The 10,855-nt window shown below is 45.9% G+C and overlaps 1 long non-coding RNA gene across 1 annotated transcript; it reads left to right on the top strand.

The window, feature by feature from the left end:
• The first annotated feature begins 6,309 nt into the window (after positions 1 to 6,309).
• LOC120393073 lies at positions 6,310 to 7,930 on the top strand. The gene is made up of 4 exons (XR_005591893.1): positions 6,310 to 6,339; positions 7,030 to 7,056; positions 7,382 to 7,504; positions 7,918 to 7,930. It is a non-coding gene; the product is annotated as an uncharacterized LOC120393073 (long non-coding RNA).
• Positions 7,931 to 10,855: the final 2,925 nt, after the last annotated feature.

Here is a 10,855-nt window from a genome sequence, read left to right as displayed (position 1 = left end):
TTATGCAGGAGAAGGACACGGATGTGCTGCCTTGCAGTTACTACAGGCCCTGCACCAAAATATCCATGTAGCAGTGGGTGAGATGTGGGAGTAAAGATCCCATCTCTGCTGCAGTACATTGAAGGTAAAGTGCTAGTTAGGAGGAGTGCGGTCCATGGAGCATAGAAGGAAGCCAGAAAATGCAGCCGTATCGACACGTGTTGTGCCATTCCTGTTGCAGTATGTGGGAACAGTGGGGAATTGAAATTGGGCTTCTAGGCCCTCACTTTTCCTTCATCTGGATAACTGAACCACTGGGCTAAATCTAGAGTTAAACCACTGAAGCCAATTCAATCCGGGCAGAATCAGGCCAGGAAGGTTTCAGCTGAATGGAAATTTTACAGCAGTTCCCCCCACACCTTTGCTAGGTTAATGTTTGGGAAGGTGAATTACACGTGAAGTTGGAGGTTAGTGAAATATTTTGGGGTTCCATATATAGTCTGATTTTGCAAACTGAATGTTTCTGAAAATTAAACCCCATGTTTACTTTCAAGGGTGATTCAATTAAAAACCCAGAGTTTTTCTTTCTGTAAGGAAACCTGAGCCATAAAAGCTAGGTTGGCCAAGTGGGTGCCCATGTAGACTCTAGGTATTGTGGGCCTACTAATGTCTTTCAGCAATTTTACAGTGGTATGAATCTATTGACCTCCTCAGTCAGTGTAGCTGCATCTACACTATGGGGTTATGCCAGCAGAACTCCAATGACGTGGTTGTGCCAGTGTAGTCTCTGTGGAGTATGACAGACCCTACGTGGAGCACAAACCCGATATGTTTCTGATGAAGGTCGGACCCCACAATGTTCAAGTGGGTTTGATAGTCAAAAAAAGATTTTAAAAATGAGCTGTATCTTCCCTAGTTGTTGCTATACAGAGTCCCCAGTACTGCCTTGTGCCGACATTAAAGAAGGGTAGGTTAGAGCTGGACATTCAGAAATGGGGCCAGATTCTCAGCTGATGTAAATCAGTATAATTCCATTGACTTCAGTGAAGCTACACCGATTTACATCAAGTTAGGATCCAGTCCAGAATCTTTTATTATGCAGGAAAAGTTTGTATTCCCATTAAACCCAGTCTTCTGATGTGCTGAACAGTTTTCTGAGATGCTAAGTACCCTCAGCTCCCATTAAAGTCAAAAGGAATTGGGAGTGCTCAGCATCTCACTCCTGGTGGGTTGACTGACCCTGAATAAAAATGCCAGCAGGGTATATAACATGATACTTTCTGTTGGTCCAACAAAGAACGTTGGCGTAGGTCCCATTTAGCCTTGAAAGCCCAGGCATGTTACAGCTTGGCAGAGCAGGGGTTTTCGAAGGACTGATTGCAAAGGAGATTCCTGGGACGACTCTTCTTGCTAACCTAGCTGATATTATTGTTTTGCCTCCTGCTTCATAGGAAACACAGAGAATTCCCTGGACCACGCGGTGGGAGCACATGCTGCTTCAGGTACAAGATGGCTTTCAGCTGTATTGTCACAGCCCTCCCTCCCTCCAAATGTATCAGCTGGGAAAATATTAATGATAAACTATTCATTCTAAGCAGAGCTGGTCAAACCATTTCATTTGCAACTTTTGTTCAGTGAAAACTGGCCTTTTTATTCTCATGGACACTTTTTTTTTTTTTTACACAAAACAAAACAAAACCCAACTGGAAAATGTTCAGTTTTTTTAACTGAAGTTGATTTTTGGTTTTTCATTTGCTTTCCTGTTTGTCTCCTTCCCCTGCCTCCCCCCCCCGGCTTTTCAGTCACAAAGTGGAAGAGGGGAGGAAAGGCCTGAGGACGAGGATAAAGGGAAGGAAAGGGGAAAACAAAGAATTGAATAATGGTCATTTTTTATTTTGAAAAGCAAAATATTTTTGTTTCTTTCACTTTTCATGTGTGTGTTGAAAAATCAAGAAAACAAAAAACTCCCACTTGCTTTGTGAAATGGACTTACCATTGTTCAACCAGCGCTAGTTATAAATAACTCTGCGTTACCACTGGGAACAACACACAACATAACCAGAAAACCAGCATGCTCATGGTGCTAATGCACCACTGGGGGACATAGAAAGGATTCTTTTTTTCTCTTTGCCACTCAAAAGAAAATTTGCTGTGAGAAACCCCAAAAGGAAAAGAGACAAGACAGGGTTTGGTGACTGTATCTCAGGGAGAAGCCTTTCTGCTCAGAAAGAGCTCTTTGCAGCCTCGTGTAAATCCAGACAAGGAACACTTTGATGGCGAGTGCTGAAAATGAAAGGAAGGGACCTAGTGACAAATACGCCCCAGAAGGTTTGCAGTTCCATTTGGGGTTGGATTACACTCTGGAGTTCCCCATTCCAGATCCAGCCTCCTTTGAAATTCTTTGGGCTAAAAAATCAACTAAGATTAGGTTTTCTTGTGAGGTTTCTGAGATTTCCTGGCTGCTGTTCAAAATTAGGGCCTGAAACAGCAAAGTGCTGAAAGTTACTAACCTCTGGCTGACTTCAATGGGAGATGAGGGTGTGACTCCTGGTCCTTTGGGTGTCCACTGACTTAAGCTACAGGATTGGGGAGGGATAGCTCAGTGGTTTGAGCATGGCCTGCTAAACACAGGGTTGTGAGTTCAATCCTTGAGGGGCCCACTTAGGGGTCTGGGGCAAAAATTGGTCCTGCTAGTGAAGGCAGGGGGCTGGACTCAATGACCTTTCCAGGTCCCTTCCAGTTCTAGGAGATTGGTACATCTCCAATTATTACCTTGGATTCCCTGGATCTGATCTCTATATAATCAAAGGGTGTCATGTAAAGCCTTTACTGGATACCTGTGTCACACGGCTCATCATAAGCATTGCACAGTGATTGGATGGATAATATATAAGGTGCTATGGTTCTATACTGAAATTGATGCTTTTAAGGTCTGTGAGTTCGGGCTGGTCACCAGAAAGTGATAAACAAGTTTCTTTCAGGCAGGAGACGCTTATCTGCCTGTGAGTAATTATTCACAGTGGATGCTAATCAACAGAGGAAAATTCTAATCAAGTGATTGTGAAGTCTCCAGAGGAGATTTGATACAAGAAAAACAAGCAAACAATAGGGGGTACCCTGTTTTCAAATGAAGACAATGGATGCGTGGAACTATATCTGGAGGTCCAGAGGTATCCTTCATCTATTGGACGAACTGACAGCTCCTTGTCTTATGAATGGAGGATGATCTTTGGTCTGGGTGTTTCATGCTGGGAGAGAGATTTGGGGGAGCTATCCTTTGTGAGACAGGGGAATATTTGGTTATCTAAGTTCAAGCTCTAGAAGTGTGTTAGGATTTTATTTTTACGTAACCATTTGTTTACATTAATTTTACTTGCTGCTTCTCAACTCTCTGATCTTTGTCAATTGAACTCTGCTTGTTTTCACTATAAATGTATCTAAGTGTGTGAAATGGAGCGGTGATGCTGAGGTGAAACTGGTAAGGTGATGTGTAGCAAACCTATGAATTCTGTGAGTGTCCAGTGGAACAGGGGCTGGACATTGTGGGGCTGCAGAGAGGGCTCGGCGGTTGGACTGTACCGATTGCTTATCTGTAGAAGGAGAGTGGAACCTGGATGGGGTGAGAAGGGCGTGCTTGTGTTTCCTGTGGCTGGCTGAGTCAGGAGCTAACACCTGGCAGGCACAGAGAAGGTTTTCTCATGCTAAGGGCAGGAGTAGTGAGGTACCTCACAACCCGGGGGACCCTCAGGAGGTGGCAGAATGGGTTCATAGCACTTCAGAGAAGGTGCCTGGTCCTTCGTAGTCCAGGGCCCTTTGCTCAAAGTTTACTAGACCCATCCTCCATCCACTATAAAATCACTCCTCAATGGTCAGATTTCTTGGCTCCATCTCATTCTCTAATTCACTGTTCATCTGGATTTGAGGACTGAGAGGAATCATCACACAAAGGTTAAAGAACAACAGCAGAGGAAATCTGGGTTGTCGATGTTTATAGTTCTCAATAGGGAAATAACCTTCCCATGACACCTGAATATTGGAAAGTTTACAAGAGAGAACAAGGAAGAAAAAAAACCACCAAACAAATAAACAAACAAACCCCCACACCAACCCCCAAATTCTTGCAATTAACCATCTGCTTTAACTCTCTTCTTTTACACTCAGTTCCTAAGAACATCTCTGGGGATGATAGACGACAGTGCCTGGAGCAGCCAGATGAGCCTTGAGTTGAACCAGCAGATGGCCAGCTATGCCAGCCCCTCCCTTGAGAAGGTTTGTTCTCTGTTAAGGCTTAGTTTCTAGTTAATTTTCCTTGAAATTCTGATTGGGGGGCTGCATAAGGCTTCTAAAGGCTTCATTACTTTATATTTTATTCTGCATATAAAATTTGTTTTTACTTGTTCCCTGCTCTCTTGCCCCCCTGCCCTTCCAATATTTGCTTGGACAGGCTGCTTGTCTGTGCTGCATTGTTGGTTCTCTGGCTGGGCTAGATGATGGGATGTTTCTGCAGTGTGGGTGCTTGGACTTGGCTATCTTGTTCTTTCCTGAGTGTTGCTGAGCTGGGTCTGTACTGACTGGCACGTTCTGTTACTGGTATCTCAATGCCGGTCTCTTTCTTTCAGAGTTTCCTGTATAAGGCGCTAGGAACGTCCTTAGCAGTTTGCCAGGACCTGGTCCATATTAAATCACAGCTTCATCAATTTTTGACAGCAACAGATTATATGGAAGCCCCTGAGAGACAGGTGAGGACCCTGTCCCTCTCCCCGCTTTACCAAGTAACCCCTGAATGCTCCTTGTGGGGCTCAGCTCTGAGCTGGCCTGGGACAGATGCTATTTTGCTTCATATCCTCTTCGTTGCTGTTTCACTCAGCCCCCGCTGCCCACAGGTCTGACGCCTGACTGGCGCTTTACACTCCTTCAGCTGAAAGGAAGGGACTTGTGGGTTAGATCATAACCAGTATTTTCTTGGGTGACAGGAGTCATTTCCATCCTCGCACTCTCTGCTGAGAGCCACTTGGACCTCACCTGAGCACTTCAGGAGTTTGGGGCTACAATGAGCAAGGTGAAGTTTCCTGGGTTCATCAGCCGCCTGAAGGTAAAGGAGCCAGGGGGTTCTCTCCAACTTCCTCTCCCTCCATAGCAGGGGCTGCAGCCCCAGGGTAGTGTCTGCTCTGCTCAGCTTGCATTGTCCCCCAGTGTGTGCGTTCTACGTGACGCCTGCAGTTAAGCAGAGAGGAGCACACTCTGGAGCTGGGGTTCTCTCAAATGATTTTTATCATCTGATGTCTCATGGCTTGAGCGCCTCCCATGCACAATGTGTGGAACTACCTCAGTCGCTTGCATGGAAAAGCATTTAAGGTATTTTTAGCGTTTTTAATCCCAGTTAGTAGCTGGAAATGAGGAGGTGTTGCAAGCAACATGTGGCCAACCAATCTGCTTTAGGTAGACCACCAGTGGGCTATGGATGACAATTATGGAACCTGTGATTTAGAGCAGTGGTTCTCAACCTGTCCAGATTAGTGTGCCCCTTTCAGGAGTCTGATTTGTCTTGTGTACCCCAAATTTCACCTCCCTTAAAAACTACTTGCTTACAAAATCAGGCATAAAATTATTAAAAAGTGTCATAGCACATTATTACTGAAAATTGCTTATTTTCTCATTTTACCATATAATTATAAAATAAATCAACTGGAATATAAATATTGTACTTGCATTCTTTGTAGTCTGCTGTAAAACTAGGCAAATAGCTAGATGAGTTGATAAACCCCTGGAAGACCTCTGCAGACCCTCAGGGTACACAAGTAGCTCTGGCTGAAAACCACTGATCTAAAGGCTAGAGCAGGAGACTAGGCCTCTGGGCTTCCACTGCTGGCTCTGCCATTTACTCACTGTGCAGCCTTAGGCAAGACATTTAGCGCCTGATCTTGTACCCACCAGTGTCAATGACTAAGCTCCCGTGTACTTCACTGCTGTAGGTTCAGCATTTTAGGCTCTCTGTGTCAGAGTTACCTAGTGGGAATGATGGAGATACTAATATCTCCACGCCTCACAGTTATTATATTGCTTAAATACTTTTTGCAAGTGGTTTGAGATCTTTGGCTGAAAAGAGCTTTGCAAGTGCAAGCTGCTATTGCTGCTGTGAGAATTCCTCGGTCAGCAGCAGATCAGAATTCCAAAGCAAAAGGCATCAGAAGAACTTTCTGATTGTCTAGGACTACCACCATGGGAGAAGAGGCCAGACTCGCAGCACCCTGATGCTGACCTACAGCAGCGTGGCTGTCCATGCTCCAAAAGACCAGCTTCTCTCGAGTAGAGGCAGACATCACAAAGAACATCCTTCTCCATTACAGAGCCAGTTGTCAGGTAAGAGCTTTTGCGTGATAAATGTCACATAACTCAAATTTAAACCTGTAATGGATGGAGCATGAGCTGTCACATGTTGTATCATTTTTGTTGCTCTTCTTTGTATTCTCTCTAGTTTTCTATATTCTTCTGAAATTCTGTAGACCCCAGCTACACAGTAATTCAGATGCAGTGACACTCAGGCTATTCAGAATAACACTCTAACTCCCCTCATATGGATGTGTATCTAGCTCTATCTTTTGCTACCCAAGAGAGACTAGTGCTAGCCTGTATTTAGTTGATTTGCTCACTACTTCCCTTACCTCTTATCTGTCGTCTTGTTTGTCTGTGTGCTTTATTTCTGTTCCCCAGGTGCCTGACTGCTGGTCCTGACTCTCATCTCAATGCAACCTCTCCACGTCACTTTGCCATTCAGTACTGCCTTGTCTAACTGAGACTCTCACTTAGGCATTGCCAAAAACAGTTGAACCAAACTGAGATCTTCCAGTAGTTCACAAATGCAAATACTACAGAGGATGGCCCTGATATTGACCTCTGCAAAACACCCTCTCTGGATACCTTTCCTGCCTTTTGGAAGATTTAACAATAGTGATTTCTCTCTGCTCCATATTCACCAGCCAGGACATTTTGAGGATGTGTGTTATGTGGGACTATCTACATTGCTAATAGCTGTTTTGTTTCGTTTTTCAGGTGCTGGGCATCACTGTTGCGAACAAGGTACATTCTAAATAATCTGCCCTCAGCTCTTGCATTTTCTGTACACAAGTTGCTTGTTTAAATTGCACAGAGCTTGGTTTCCTTGCTACATCAAGCAGGAGTCCTGGCTGCTCTGGTGTAAGTAGGCCTGGATTTATTTGATGAACCTGGGTTTTCTCTTCTTCTGAGGTGGGTGCAGAGCCAGAGTCCACTACCTTCTGGGGTCTGGGGACACCTCTCTCCTCTCCCGAGGCTAGATTTAATTCCTGATCTTTATCTTCTGGACTCTGGTTCTTCTCTCAGTTTCTCATCCACATCCTCTTGTTTCTCCTTCTGGATTATGTAGGACATGAACCTAAAATTAACCCTCATCCAGAATGTCATGGAGATTAGCTGTGCCATCTTGGAGACCAGAGACTCCCAAGAGTTCGAATTCTCATACAAACTGGAGCTCCTTGGCTACATGTTGGTGAGTGATTAGGAGCTTTGAGGACTGAAGTACAAGAGAGTTTGTTGTAATGTAATGAGACTGGTTTTCTGGGAGATGATATTTTATCCATTGGCTGTGACTGTACTACTGCAGTCTCATGAGCTACCTGCATGGCACCCAGAATGCTGGGTCCACTCTGAGCTTAGCAGGGATGCTGACATATATTGTGGGCTGTAACTGGAAGGAATGGCTTGTGTCTTGTGAGTTCTCTTTCTGTCCTCTGTATAGCCTGCAGATGGCCCTACGGCCCATTTCTGAGGCAGAGAGCCTGCTGGGCACGGTGTCTGTTTATTCCAGGTCTGGCATATGGCCCTGTTTCAGGGTGTGAGAGGAAGGCCTCTCTGCCTTTCAAATCCATTGCCCATTTTGATGTCCCCATTCATGCATTTCAGGACTTCATTAAACGGAACCACTGGATTCCCTGACATCTCAGTTCGCTACCAGGCAGTTCTTGCCATTGGACATCTGAGGTAGGCTATTTTCTGCCATATTTCCTGGCACTGTGATGCCTTCTTATTTGTTAATTCATGAAAGTCAGGTTGGGAGCAGTCTAATGCCTGCAGGGTTTGGCTCACCAGGGCCGCCCGGGGGGAGCAAATGGGGCAATTTGCCCCAGGTCCCGGGCCCTGCAGGGGCCCCCACGAGAGTTTGTTCAGGGCCCCTGGAGTGGGGTCCTTCACTCCGGGGGCCCTGGAAAATTCTCACGGGGGCCCAGTCTTCGGCAGCAATTCGGCGGCGGGGGGAACTTCCGCCCCGGGACCCACCGCCGAAGTGCTGGGCCTTTGGCGGCAATTCCCCGTCGCCGAAGACCCCAGGCCCCCTGAATCCTCTGGGTGGCCCTGTGGCTCACATGCTGCTCACCAGCAGGACTTCAGTTCTTAAGGATTTGAATGTGTCCATTTGGGGGTTTGTGCTCGAAAGACACAAGATTGGAGGTTGTGGGGCATGCAGTACAATGGAGCAGAGTTCAGATTGGGAGGGAGGTGTCTGGCTAGCTGGCAGGGGGGAGGAAGCTTGTGGGTTTCTCTAAAAGGAGATTTGAAGTTTTAGCTTTACTTCTAGAGGAGCCAATACTTAATAGAGGTGCAAAGTGAAGGGTTGTTTGCACTTGGGGTTCTAGATTGGGACAATCTCTAGTCATTGGACCCATTTCTTTTACTTGGAGGTGGTACTGAGTCTAATACATGACTTTTCTCTCTATCTTTCTTCTGCCAGCAAGCTCAAACCATCTCTGACCATGGAGGAAAACTGTGAGCTCCTTGGTCAGTGCTTCAAAAGTTTATTTCCCCTTCCTCCCTTGGAGAAGATGAAAGAGGAAGACGGGACAGCAAAGGATGCTCTGCATATACAAGTACGTGACAACAATTCTCCTCCGGCACCATCCACTGTATTTCTGCCCAGCAGGCACTGGGTGATGGCAGTCACACATGGCCTCCCTGGCAAGGTTATGGTTAGCTTTCCCCAGCCCACACACACAAATGATCTGTGCTGAGCCTCACTCCTTCTTTTCTGGTTTCAGTCACTCTACGTGAGGTCCATGGAAGCCCTTGGCAAGCTAGTGGAGACTTTGCTGGAGGAAGAACCAACCGCAGACTGGTTCCAGAAAATGTTTGATGTGAGTAGACCATTGAACCGTGGTGGAGATTGTTTCTTGTGTTACAGCAGGGAAGAGTCAGAGATTTAGGGGGTCAAGCTTCAGTTGTGGAGGAATTTTCCACAATGGAGTGAATTTTAGGGAGAAAGCACCCAATTCTTCCTGGGATAAGCGGGCATGTGCCCCACTGAAATCCACGGAAGCTAGGCCATTTTATGCCAGGGCTGGATTGGGACCAAGTTCTTACAATGTTGTTGACACTACTTGGAGCGGCAAGAAAATCACCACTGCAGTAGCCAAATCGAAGAGAACCAGTTGAAACTGATCACTTCTTCTAAGAGGAATTCATGAATATTGAGTTAAGCCCTGTGTATGGAAACTCATTCAGAGGAAACTTCCTGTTCCTCAGACATGAACAGAATATTGTGAAGGGCTGAGGGGTGGGAAGTTTGATGCACGTTCAGTATAAAAATGAAGTTATAAAAGGAGCTGGGCTGGGGGGACTTCTCTGCTCTTATTCAAATTAATAAAAAGAAATGCTCCTCTCTGTCATTTTGCCAATCAATGTGGGAGAAGTTGCCCAGGAAACAGACCACAGCAGCAGACATCAAACAGCATGCAATGTGCTAGACAGCTCCCATCAGACAGTCTACAGCAGACATCACATACACGGGCCCAGATTCATCTCTCATGTAACTCCTTTGGCTTCAATCACCAGAGGTGAATCTGGCCCCTGGGACTTGTATATCTAAGGGGCTCTTCCATTAGACATGTGATTCCTTTGCTACATGGAGGTCAGATGCTTTGGAGAGGGATTTTAGTGACAATTAAACCTGTTTAAGAGGAACTTTTGGGAGGGATTTTCTGGTACTAACTCTGTCCATTCCCCTGCTCTACCAACAGCTCCTCAGGACATGGTTCAGTTCAGGGAAGGAGTGGGAGAGAACGGGCCTTGCAGGCCAGCACCCAGCTGCTGACTGCCTATCGAGAGAGAGTTCATAGCACAGTGAGTATAGCCGTACTCTTCCTTGAGCTGACTTCCCTGCTTACGTCAGATCTGACACTCAACGCAAATGCATGAAAAACTCTTCCAGGACAGCAGCTGGGATCTCAAGGTGACTAACATCCCTCTGCTTCCGTGAGTGAGAGGTTTACACAACAATGCTGTGAGCACACTGCGGGCAGACTGCAAGAAGTAGAGGGAGACAACCGCCAAACTGATGGCTTATTCTATCATTAGATTCACCAAGTCAACAACAAAGAGCTTCCACCCTAGTTAACAAGATGCCAAACACGGTCCCCTTTTGGCATTCCAGACCTTGGCTCCCATCTAAACAACCCTGTCTTGGAAGAGGTGGGAGGGATAGCTCAGTGGTTTGAGCAGTGGCCTGCTAAACCCCAGGTTGTGAGTTCAATACTTGAGGGGGCCATTTAGGGAACTGGGGTAAAAATCTGTCTGGGGATTGGTCCTGCTTTGAGCCAGGGGTTGGACTAGATACCTCCTGAGGTCCTTTCCAACCCTGATATTCTATGTCTAATATAGTGAGGGTTACTGGAAACCTGATTCACCATATGTGGGGTTCACTGATCATAAAGGCCCAGATGCTTATCCCCAGGTCAATGTGAATCTCAGGTCTTCCCCAAATATCACGCTGTCAGCCAATCCTTAACTAAATCTAAGATTTATTGTTAAAAGAAAGAAGAGTTACAAATGGTTAAAAGATCAATATCCAGAC

This window comes from Mauremys reevesii, unplaced genomic scaffold (assembly GCF_016161935.1).
Source record: "Mauremys reevesii isolate NIE-2019 unplaced genomic scaffold, ASM1616193v1 Contig142, whole genome shotgun sequence".
Lineage (NCBI taxonomy): Eukaryota > Metazoa > Chordata > Testudines > Geoemydidae > Mauremys > Mauremys reevesii.
The sequence above is the reverse complement of the archived record's forward strand: the minus strand, read 5'-3'. Positions and strand labels throughout refer to the sequence as shown.